Raw genomic sequence first — 12,534 nt, forward strand, 5'->3', positions numbered from 1 at the left:
ACCAGCACACCTGGCTTCCCTGAAGTCAATGCCCAAATTTGCACTGATTTTCACTGCAGCCAGAATTTACCAAGGCAAAAGGAGTAGAGCTGTGGGAGGTTTTATTTCTCTCAGTGCCTCCCTGCTGCCCCTCAACACAGGCCTGTGCCAAACAAGCACAGTCTAGCCCCATATAAATGTCTCATTCCTCTTAAAACCCTACAGCTCTTTGCTTCGATAACCTGCGTAGCCTCAACTGCCATGTGTGTCACATGGATATTCCTAATATCCAACCTAAACCTCCCCCACTGCAACTTGAGACCATTACTCCTTGTTTTGCCTCCTTAGCTTTGTTTAAATTGGCTTGTGTTTTTCCCCTCCAGTAGCCACTCTATGCTAGCGTTTGAAAATCCCTCTATCCACAACAGTGTAGACTGTACTACCATTGTGTCCTTTAGCTTCATTAAACCAAGCTCTCCTGTGTATTACTTAGAACAGAGTCAAACATATCTCCTCCTGCATCCTCTGTTCCAAGAAGCAATTCTTTATGGGGTTGAGAAATTTCTTCTCAAAACAGTGCCTTCATGGGCCTGTTAATATTTTGGCAGCTGAAGTCCTCCATTATGGGGGGAGGGATAGCTCAGTGGTTTGAGCATTGGCCTGCTAAACCCAGGGTTTTGAGTTCAATGCTTGAGGAGGCCATTTAGGGATCTGGGGCAAAAATTGGGGATTGGTCCTGCTTTGAGCAGGGGGTTGGACTAGATGACCTCCTGAGGGCCCTTCCAACCCTGATAGTCTATGATTATCATCCGATCTTGTGTCCTCTCTCAGTGTTGGGCAATTGCTGGCGCCCGCTCAACTTGGAGACCAGCAACATATCCCAGTGATTATATAGCCCATTGTGTTGGGATTTGTAGCCATGTGTTTGTGCGCATTTCATTTTTTATCTATGAAATTATGTACATCTGCATGCAGTTTGGAGCCTGGAGGTTCTTGGTGAATTGCCAAGGCAGCTGTTGGTGTCACAAATGGTTGGCCTGTCTAATCAGGCTGTCGTCTCGTTTTGTTGCAGCAGCCTCTGAGCAGGAAGAGAGGTGAGATTGGGGACAGATTAAAATAATTTTTTTAGAAAAATTAGACCAGCACAGTTTTAAAATCCTCAGTGCTTCGGTCACCAGGGAGATGATTGGTTTTCTCTCTCTCTAAAGCCCCAAAAACTCCATGGTGTGAAGTTGGAATGAACTAAATTGTGGCATTTTTCTGTAACAGGAGGTTGTAATTTCTGGGTCTGGGGACTGGTAGTGAGCTGCACAAATCTGGCCCCAGTCTTCGGGACTGGATCTTTTTTCCGGTGGCCAGTATGAAATTGCATCCAAAATAACTATTGGAAGAATGGTAAAGTTGAAAAGTCAGTTGCTCAAAAGTGACACCAGACATGAGATGAAACCATCATTCACTTCCCTTGTGCAGATGCATTGTGGTACAGTCTTGCCCCACATGACACAGGAAGTGTGTAGCAGAACCAGGAATAGAACCCAGAGCTCTTGTCTTTAAGCACAAGAGAATGGCCTCTTTTACTATCCACTAATGCACTATGTATGCACTAATGTATGCACTAATCAGGCAGGGGTGCTATGGAAAATGTGATTATGTAATTAAAGACTGTATCGTAATGCATACTCACAAGGGGGCTGATTTGAAGTTGTACAGTCAACCTTAAATCTGGCATCTCCTGGCATTAGAATGCTTGATTTTGCAACCTTAATGGCCTTTAACATAGGGTTTTTTTAAAATGCAATTTCCTATCTCTCTCTCTCTCTCTCTCTCTCTCTCTTTTTAATAAAGAAAGCTATAAAATAGTAATACCATTATTTAGAACCAGATTGACACCTTCCTGGGTTATCATCAGGATCTGAATGCAGGACCTTTAGATCTACAACACAGACTGCTACCATTTGAGACAAAGGAGTAACTGGTAGCAGTAGTAGGTTGTTATCCTATATGTGGACTAGCCTTTGTGGGGTGGGGAATGCAGTACACGTTTTGCTAGTGCTTTACTTAGCCATTCCCCAGCCAGCAGTAGAAGAGCCTGAATCAGAATTTCTGGGTACTAATCTTGGCCTTTTCTGCACAGTTTGGTTACCAAGCACACAGATTTGCCCTATTCATTCTAAAAGGTTGTGTGGGTGTGACTATAGTCTGCCATATTAGATGTGCATGTGTTCCAGCTCTGCCAGAAGTGATAATGCACGACTTTGCCATTACCTCATTGTGGGAACGATACTTGTCTCCCTTCTATGGTGGAGGCATTAGGCCTGGCTCAAGAAAAAGGCCTGGATACCCAGAAATATTACCATTAGTCAGTAGAAATGCTGAGACACTTTGGTCTGTTGCTGGCTTCCAACCAAACACACCTTCCTCTAGGCTACAGAGGCGGCTGCTGCTGTTGTTCCCCATGCGGAGCCAAGCACTGTGGAGCCTATGAGCGTGCTCAGAGTGGATGAAAGGTGGTGGGAGCTGGGAAGTACCCTCGGTGCATATGACAGCAGTGAGGCTGGAGGGTGCCCAGTGCAGCTGGAACATTCCGAGATTTTAGAAGCAAGATGAACCATATCTGAGCATGTGCAAAGGCTTCTAACTTTGCCAGATCTGGGTGGATTTTCTGTGAGGAGCACAACGCACCCCTCTGGCCCCAGGACCACCCTCCTGCCTCATTTCTAGTTTTTGCTCCAAAGCACAGAAGCACTGGAGCTCTTCAAAGAAATGGATTGGGCAAAAGTAAAATGCTAGCAACGCGATGCATTTTCCCTTAACTTTCTTCATGGAAATGGCTGACCCCTGCTTGTGAATTTTTTTTAATTCAACCTCAAGCAGAGAACAAGCTTGGGGGCGGAAAGTCTGGCAAAGTTATAAGCAACTGAAACCAGCCTTATAACAGAAAGTGTAAGGCAACCTTAACTATAGGCAGTGCTGCAGATAAAATAGACGATCCCAAAAGGCTCTAGGGGGAGAAAATACTGGGTGCTAATGGGCTCTTTAGTCTAATGGCTGGAAGCTGTCGCTGCACAAATTCAAATTAGAATGAAGGCACAAATGTTTAACAGTGAAGGTGATTAACCGTGGGAACAAACTCCCGAGGGGAGTGGTGGATTGTCCATCTCTTCATGTCTTCAGATCAAGCCTTGGAAGAAATATTTGAACCAAACACAAGTGACAGGGGTAACTAGGTAAAATGTAAAGGTCTGTGATATACTGGAGATCAGATTCGATCAGCTAATGGTTCCCTTTGGCCTTAAACTCTATGAAGTTAGTAAGCAAGTGTGACCGAGGGCAGGGAGTGAGTAGGTGAGCCTGCACTCTGATCCCTTAGAGGCCAATTACTGCCCCAGGAGAAGCTGACTGGGAGTAACGAACTCAATTGGCCCATCAGTCCAAGGCTGAGAAGAGATACAGGAAAGAAGTGCAAAAAGAGAGAGAGGAGGAACAGGGCTAGCTTTAATTAACTGGCCTCCTAAGCTCAAAGGTTGTGGACTCAAACCTCTGTAAGTGTCTAGCCACTAGAGGGAAACAGAGCCACACTGTGTTAGTGTGGGTCGTACAGATAATACTTACTGTCCTACTCTCAAATGGTAGCTGTGAGGCTTAGTTCATTGGCGTTTGCAAAGTGCTTTGAAGGCCTGGGGGAGACAATGCAGGAGAAGCGCTCAGTGGTGCTCCTGGCTCAGGTGATGTTGAGTCTAGTATGAGTTGGCAGCAGCATGCATCCCGGGAAGAGCAGCCCATTTGTGGTACTGCATGTTGCATAGTCTCCTTAGGACTCCGGGGCTCTGTACCCTTTGGTTAGCTGCTTTGATTGTAAAGTTATTCAAAGTGTAACCTGACACTGATTTTTAAAGCCCTTAAAGGTGCAGGACCTGGCTGTATCTGAGAACCTCTTGCTGGAGCCTTGTGCTCAGACAGCAGGCACTATTTATGGATTGTACCACTGAGCATTCCTCTCCCATCTGTCCATCCCCCTTGTCTGTTGTGCAGCCCATTGGATAGGGCGCTGGACTGGGATCCAGTAGAGCTGGGTTCTGCTTCTGGCTCTGCCTCTGACTTGACGCGTGACTTCAGGTAAGTCACTTTCCCTCCTGTGCCTCTATCTCCCCTCCCACCCATTGTCTTGTCTATGTAGAAATAAGCTCTTTGGGGAAGGCAATCTCTCCCTCTGTGGGTACTTCTGCACTGCATGCTTCTGTTGGCCGCACGGAGACTACATACAGCATGGCTATAAACAGCCAGGGAGCTGGTGAGGTGCGGCTTAGGGGAGTAAAGACATGCCTGAAGGGTGTGGGTGTGTAGGCGAGTACACACTCTGCTCACCCAAGGTGTGCCTCCCTCTCTAGGCTGCTATTGTTAGCCATGCAGTGTCTCCCTGCCCCCCCTCTGCCAGAGCCTTTCACTGACACAGGTAGCTACACGCCGCAGTGTGGACCCACCCAGTGTGTAGCTACACATACACTATGTGCCACCACCAGTGGTGTGTAGTGTAGACGCAGCCTGTGTTTGTGCTGCACGCAGCACAATGGGCCCCTGATCTTGGGTAGGCTCTTGAGGTGCTGCTGTAATCTGACTTACATCTGAATTTGGTAGGTGATTGGGCTTTTGTTCTATTGGGTCCTAGTGGGTCTGGAACTTGCTCCTCCTTGAAATCCGTCTCGGCACATCCCTTCCCACTCCCAAATAACATCTTTTGGATTTAAAAAAAAAAAGTTAGGGAGTTTTAATCTGAGTTCTGCTGGCCACATTTATTGCTTCCTCCCTTTCTTCCCCACTTTTTTTTTTTTTAATTCTTTTGGCATGTCTTATGTGTTCAAGCTTTTAGAGGGTGATTTCATCTGAATTATTTTAATTGTTTCTACTTCCCTCTTTTTGCTTTAGCAGAGGAACTTTACACAGACAGTTATTACTTGATTCATATTATTGATATTGTCCAGGCCTTTGTCCAGTCCTCCCTGACTATTCCAAAAATATTCCTTTTCCTTTATTATATATACCGCTGTTACCAGGTCTCCACCAATTATTACGTTGCTTTTGTTTGAGTGACGTTTAGATCTTAAAGCAGTTCTGTAGCTCAGCATTCTTGAATCATCATTAACTTCATTCCTCTTCCCATCACACTGCTGCTTCTCTAGTATTTTGTCTCCTGATCTATTTGTAAAAGCCCTTAACCCCTTAGGCTATCATTAACTCATTCTACTTATTTGCTGCCCTTACCTTTTCTGAATCTGAACCTTTAACTGAATCTGCATATTCCTGATGGATCCCTTCTCTCTTGCCCATACTCTTTTTTTTTCTTTTTCTTTTTTTTTAAACAATCATATATTCTTAATTCCCCAAATTTTCCTTTCTTGAACATCAATCTCATTATACCAGGATGTAGGATTTATTTGTATAGTGAATTCAGACATCACTCAATCTGATAGGAAAGCTTATACAGCAAGACGGTATTAAGAAAACTAAAGAAGCATCTGTTTAGCAATATGGAAATATCCTTGTCATAAATATAAAGGGAAGGGTAACCACCTTTCTGTATACAGTGCTATAAAATCTCTCCTGGCCAGAGGCAACATCCTGTTACCTGTAAAGGGTTAAGAAGCTCAGCTAACCTGGCTGGCACCTGACCCAAAGGACCAATAAGGGGACAAGATACTTTCAAATCTTGGGGGGCGAGGCTTTTGTTTGTGCTCTTTCTTTATGTGGTTGTTCTCTCTTGGGACTGAGAGAGGCCAGACGGAAATCCATCTCCTCCAACCCATCCTAATCCAAGTCTTCAATATTGCAACCAGTATAGGTAAACCAGGCAAGGCGGATTAGTTTATCTTTTGTTTTATGTGAATTTTCCCTGTGTTAAGAGGGAGGTTTATTTCTGTTTTCTGTAACTTTAAGGTTTTGCCCAGAGGGGGATCCTCTGTGTTTTGAATCTGAATACCCTGTAAACTATTTTCCATCCTGATTTTACAGAGATGATTTTTACCTTTCTTTCTTTTTTTCTTTTTCTTTTTTTTTTTTTTTTAATAAAATCCTTCTTTTAAGAACCTGACTGATTTTTCCATTGTTCCAAGATCCAGGGGTTTGGGTCTTTGATGATTTTGTAACCAATTGTTTAGGATAATATTCTCAAGCCTCCCCAGGAAAGGCGGTGTGTAGGACTTGGGGGGATATTTTCGGGGGAAGACATCTCCAAGTGGTCTCTTTCCCTGTTCTTTGTTTAAAACACTTGGTGGTGGCAGTATTCTGTTCAAGGACAAGGCAAAGTTTTAACCTAAGCTGGTAAGAATAAGCTTAGGGGGTCTTTCATGCGGGTCTCCACATCTCTACTCTAGAGTTCAGAGTGGGGAAGGAACTTGACAATCCTAAAAGCCCTTCTAGAATCTTATGGGATATTTGATTTACATGTTTATCTTTCAGGTCGTTTCTCCATAGATTCGTATAGGGTTTTTAGTTTCCACTATGAAGTTTTCGTATGGAATAAACAAATGTAAGGATTTTTTTTCCAAGGATGTGAAATAAAGAATAATGAAACAGATAGTGGGGATGATCCAGGCAAAATGTGAAGTTATGGAGCATAAAATATTTTTCAGGTGTGTCTGTTTTAGAATATTCACTAGGAATCTAACCAGCTTTGAAGAAATGCAACATATTCAATCCACTTTGGCAGACATGTGCATGCATAAATTTACTTAGTGTATTCTGCAGATTTCTGGGAATGTAGAGCATGTCATTTAATCCCTCAAAATACCAATATGCCCTTCTGCTTTTGTTCTTATGTGTAGTCAGTGTCATGGCATTTTCCCACAATTGTAAGCCCTTTCTTTCTTTTATTTAAGTCCTTTTTCCTTTGGATTTTAGTCCATAAAGACAAAGTACTCTTAAAATTGTATCCTTGTTTAGACATGAAAATTGTAATTCTCTCTCATCAATTGCCTCATAACATGTATGCTCTGTACTTGAGTATTTCTTGTCTTTGGTTAAACTCTCTTTCAGCTAGTTCCCTTTTGTATAGTCTTTGATTCTAACCTTCAGAGTCTCATAAAAATACAGAATTGTCACAGCACACTATTACTGAAACATTGTTGAGTTTCTCATTTTTACCATATAATTATAAAATAAATCCATTGGAATATAAATATTGTGTTTACATTTCAGTATGTAGTATACAGAGCAGTATAAACAAGTCATTGTCTATCATATTTTAGTTTGTACTGACTTTGCTACTGCTTTTATATAGCCTGTTGTAAAACCAGGCAAATATCTAGAGAGTTGATGTACCTCCTGGAAGACCTCTGAGTACCCCCAGGGGTACACATTCCCCTGGTTGAGAACCATTAGTACAGAACATAGGCCTGGGAATTAGGAGACCCTAGTTCTCTTCTTGATGTGGCCTTGGGCAAGATACTTCACCTCACCGTGCCTCAGTTTCCCTATCTATAAAATGGAAATCATGATGCTTTTGTAAAGCAATCTGAGATCCACCGATGAAAAATGCTATAGACAAGCTAGGTATTATTTTATTTTCAGTTTCAAGCTGGCTGCAGGAAGCCAGTGGGGTTGTCTGAGAATAGGAGTGATATGTTGTAGGTGTGAAAAGCCTACTTGGCACCAGGTTCATTGTGAACATGCTGGAGATTTGGGAAGACCATTGAGAATTGAGTCAGTATAGAGCCAGGATAAGGATTTCAGCACGGGAGCAGCTGGGGCAGTGTAGATGTGAGCAGAATTTCAGAGATGATGATAGTAAGATATCCAGGTACAGATATGACTGACGTTTCTTTCATTATTTTTCTTTATTCTTTTTGTACAGCGCCAGGGGTCCTGGTCCATTCCTGGGGCTCCCACACACGATAGTCATACAAACAGTGTTTCTATTACGGTAGGGCCTACAGACCCCAACTCAGATCAGGGCCCCATTGCGTCAGGGGCTATACAAACACATATTGAGAGACATTCCCTGACACAAAGAGCCTACAGCTGAAATAGACAAGACAGACCAGGGTGAAAGAAACAAAGTATTATCCTCCTTTTACAGAGGGAAAACTTAAGTTATTTCTCCAAAGTTGCACAGGATGCAGAGCCAGGAATTGAACCCAGATTTCCTGAGTCCCAGGCCAGTGGTGAAGGGTATGTGTCTACACTGCAATTAGACACTCACAGCTGGCCAGCCTCGCAGAGTCCTAGAGCCCAGGCTCCAGCCCACACCTGAACATCTACACTGCAATTAAACAACCCCTAAGGCGAAGCCCCATGAGCCCAAGTCAGCTGGCACAGGGTTTTTCATTGCAGTGTAGATGTACCCTACTCACAAAATCACTCTTCCTATATTGAAAGCAGCTTTTTAGTTTTCACCAATCACATTTCAGAGCCACCTCCTTCAATCCCTGCCAAGCGGAATGCCCCCAAAGTGACAGCAGTACTTGTAAATATCACATTACTCAGTACCCTAATTTTTTACAGAGCAGAGAACTTCCTGACTGCTGTGCAGTCTGCGCACACCACATACTGTGTCCCGAGAAATTGTGAGTCACCTGGAAGAGCCAGTAAGAGCAGGAGTTTTACCATTAATTTTGGAGTCGAGCCAACGCTGAGTGCTTTTTAAAAAAACTCACCCTAATGATCAGCTAAGCCACAATAATTTATTTCTCCTTTTTATCCCTGTCTGCCAATGCCACTGTGAAATTTAGACAGCAGTGACTGCCAATTTTCTGAAGGAAAAGCTACACACCTTTCCTCCTATGAAGTGTAGCCTTGTGTAGCCTGTGACACGGCCATTGGCCTAGGTGAATATACATCTGTGGATTTACAGGGACGTCTCGGCAGTGCCTGCTTTAAGTCATGCAGCCATTAATGCTTTCTTCCCTGTCGCTGGTGGGTTGAAGTGGACAGAGGATGTCTAGGAGGGATTGTGTACTTTCTGATAGAAGTTTTGGGTGGGTCTTGAACATCAAACATGTGCTCAGCTTTTGCTTTTAGACACTGAGGAATCAAAGACGGTGTAAATCCCTTTGTATCCAGTTCAGCCCTGGTTTAAACAGGCACAACCGAGTTTCTGATTTTAAGCTAGGGTTCGATTTGTCTGTATGGAGGAAGCAGGACTGGGACCACGGACAGAGCCCCTCATTCTGAAATCCTGCTAGTGGAAGTGATTACTGTCACAAAAGGGCTACTTCGATGGAAAGGAAAATGAGGCAGCGGAGCCCAGGGCTCTGAAGGATGAGTGGGTGAGGGGGGCTCTGAAAGCCAAGCTAAGATTCCAGACTGAAGTTGGATGCTGCTTTTGAGAATCTCTTGATGAGGAGCGCTATGACCCTGTCTGGCTGATCCAATTATGCTGGCAACTAATCAAGCAAGGACCTGATCTAGAGCCCTTGGTCGAAATATTTTATTTTGGCTGGCTTTGATCTGATTTGCTTATCTTTACATCAAGTGTCTGAACATTAGCCATGTCTTGACATGTGGCCTATTGTACAAGTCCTTTCTCAATGTCAATGACTCCTTTGGAGCATCATGTTTTGTTACCGTGTGTCTCTCTGCTTCCAAGCAGCCATACACCGTTGTCTTTGCTGTGAGTGCAGGATTAGACCCCGACTCCCATCTTTTTGTAAGACCTGATGGGGAAGGCAAACAGTGTGAAAACTAGGGCCTTCGTGGCTACCGGGGTACACTGAGGACCATGTCAGCTTTGACCTATTTGAATAATTCTCTTCCAAGAGCAGAAATAGGAGCAATAACAGGTACTCTTGGGCGGTGTGGGTGCAGGGGCCAGATTCTGATTTTGCATAAGCAGGTTTTATGCCATTGTAATTCCACTTATTTAAATGGAGTCACTCCTGATTTGCACCATTGGAAGCAAGAATAGAACTGGACCCCAGGCTACTACAGTCATGCTCTGATTCCTCTCCAAAGAACTGTAAGGCCCAATGCTGATCTAAGTTGGGAGCACAGCCACCAAAGTCAGTGGTGCTACACCTGTGCATGTGAGATCAGAAACAGGCTGAAGAGTGTGCTCTCTCAGCAAAGAAATCCCTTGTCAGGTTTCTGCACTTCCCTTCTCTCATGGAATACCCTAGTCTGCAGGCTTCCTTCTCACTGGTCCCGTGTCCAATGGCTGTGCCAGCCTGCTGTGGGAATTTTCTCATCGGATGCAGAGGCCTCTGATTGAAAGCAGGTTTTCTCTCTGTTCAAGATTTCTTGATCTTTTCCCTACTACCACAGGTGGAAGTGGCCTGTAGAAGTAGGAAAGTGGGGTCTGTCACAAGCTTCATTTAAGCTACTCATGGCAGGGAGTGTCTTTCCCTATGCCTTCTGTGGCCCTGAGCATGATGTCTGGGAAGGAGTTTGGTTGCGGGAGGGGGTGCAGGTTCTGGGAAGGAGTTTGTGTTGGGGGGGTGCGGGCTTGGGCTCTGGGAGGGGGTGTGTGTGGGGGGTCAGGCTCTGGGAAGGAGTTTGGGTGCGGGGTTGGGCTCTGGGAGGGAGTTTGGTTGCAGGAGGGGGTTGAAAGCGACCGGCACACCCCTCTGGCAGTGGCTCCTAGGCAGCCAATTGGAGTTGCAGAGTTGGCGCTGGGGCAGGAGCAGTACGCAGAGACCCCCCCCTGCTCACCCGTAGGGCCGTTCCAGCCACTTCCAGAAGCAGCACAGGGCGAGGGTGGGCAGGAAGCCTGCCTTAGCCCAACTGCGCAGCTACCGGTGGTGGCGGCCAAGGGTCCTGGGCCCTTTTAAATTGCCTGAGCCACTGGCAATTGCCCCCTTTGCCCCCCTCCCCCAGTCAGCGGGCCTGGGCAACAGAGTGCCCATATGATAGCAGAACCAACAAGACTGCCTGAACAACCGTGCTATTCCCTGAGAGCAAAGCAGGGCCTGGGTTTGAGCAGGAGTTTACACCTTCAAGGCCAGTCTGGGGACAGGCACATCTGAAACTGATTCTGAGGCAGAATCTTTGTGTGCGTGAGGAGAAACGCCTTTACAGTGACAGGGGGGTGGTCGGTCAGCGATGAACTAGGCTATGGGGCCTTTAAGCAGCTACCTCCTCAATAACTTCTTCCTGGGGATGAAAGACTGTTTTTCCCCCACTGGCTGCCTTATAAGTGACCATGGACTCTGACTGCACCACCTGCTTCGTGTAACACTCAGCCCCACCAGTGCAGAACTTCTTTCCTGGGGGGCTGAGGGTAGCTAGAGTTAGGCTCTGTGGAAGGAGGTGTGGGACGCTGTGCATGGGACCTGACAAGCCCTGGGTTAAGACCCTTAGGCAGCCAAAGGTCTCACAGCTTGAAGCTTGGAAACACTGCAGACCTCAAGGGTTATGGCCGGGGAGCCGAACTTTAGAGGGCGTTCACTGATGCAGTCCTTAACAGATTCCATTAATGTAATGGGAGCTGCAGGAAACTCATCCCTACTGACTGTGAGCCGCTGACATACCCATGGCCAGGACCCCGCAGCCACCCTGGTTCCCAATGGGGGGGAATGGAATGTGGGAGGGGGACGCTGTTGTTCTCGATTGGGGAGGGGAAATGAATCGGGAGGGGGTCTCTATTCTCGGTGGGAGCTCATGTGTGTTGAACTGTTTTGAAAACCTGGCCCCAGACCTTGTTTCTGTTTGCACCCAGAATGATCTAAGGGTTTTTTAATCTTAAGGATAGAAGTGGGTGCTGTAAATCCCTTTTCCCTCAGTGCATTAACTGACCTCTCATAACTATATTGACTTTTAAAGGCTCTTAGAAAGTTATGAAGGTTCAAATAAGCCCTGCCAAGTGTAAAGGCACTGTTGCCCCCTTACTAACATTCAGTGGGGGTGTTTTAGTTGCTAGCTCCCAGTACTAAAAAGGGGGAAGGGTCGATGGGGAATCAGGACCCTGAGACTGACAGCCCCCAGGAACAATGGGGAGAGGCCAATGCTCCAGGTCAGCCTGAATGACAGGGCGAGCAGGCTAATCAGGGAGTCAGGAAGCCAGGGAGGTCCCGTCCTCTGTGTGAGCTGGATTTGCCTGGATCAGACAAAGTGGGGCCGAGCTAAGGAGAAAGCAGGGGCTCAAGCTGAGCTGGGGAGCAGAACTGTGCTAGATCTAGAGTGCCCGGAAAAGCAGCCCAGAGAGAGCAGACCTGTGTCCTGGGAGCAGAGCTGCAGCCCCAAAGCCAGAGGCACAGCCCAGAGAGAGCAGACTTGCCCTGGGAGCAGAGCTGCAGCAACCAGAGATAGAGGAGCCAGAAAAGCAGCCCAGGAAGCAGGTCAGTGCTGAGAGCAGAGTCACAGAAGCAGCCTGCAGAGCAGACCTGTCCTGGGAGCAGAGCTGCAGCAACCAGAGGCAGAGGGGCCAGAGAAGCAGCCCAGGGAGCTGGAGCCAGAGCAGCAGCAGCAGTCCTGAGACAGAGAGGTGCAGCTGGGGCTGGAGCAGTCTGGAGCTGAGTGCGGTGAGCAGCTGGGGAGACCGAGGGGGACCCTGGGCAGTGGGCCCAGCACAGGGAGACGCCTCAGCCAAGGGGCTCTGCAGGCCAGGCTTGGATCGTAACCCCGACA

The 12,534-nt window shown here is 46.3% G+C and overlaps 1 protein-coding gene across 2 annotated transcripts in view; it reads right to left on the reverse strand.

Moving 5' to 3' along the window:
* Positions 1–12,534, reverse strand: part of LOC125637303 (neuronal acetylcholine receptor subunit alpha-7-like) — a 125,488-nt gene that overhangs the window by 108,481 nt on the left and 4,473 nt on the right. The window lies entirely within an intron of this gene.

This window comes from Caretta caretta, chromosome 5 (assembly GCF_965140235.1).
Source record: "Caretta caretta isolate rCarCar2 chromosome 5, rCarCar1.hap1, whole genome shotgun sequence".
Lineage (NCBI taxonomy): Eukaryota > Metazoa > Chordata > Testudines > Cheloniidae > Caretta > Caretta caretta.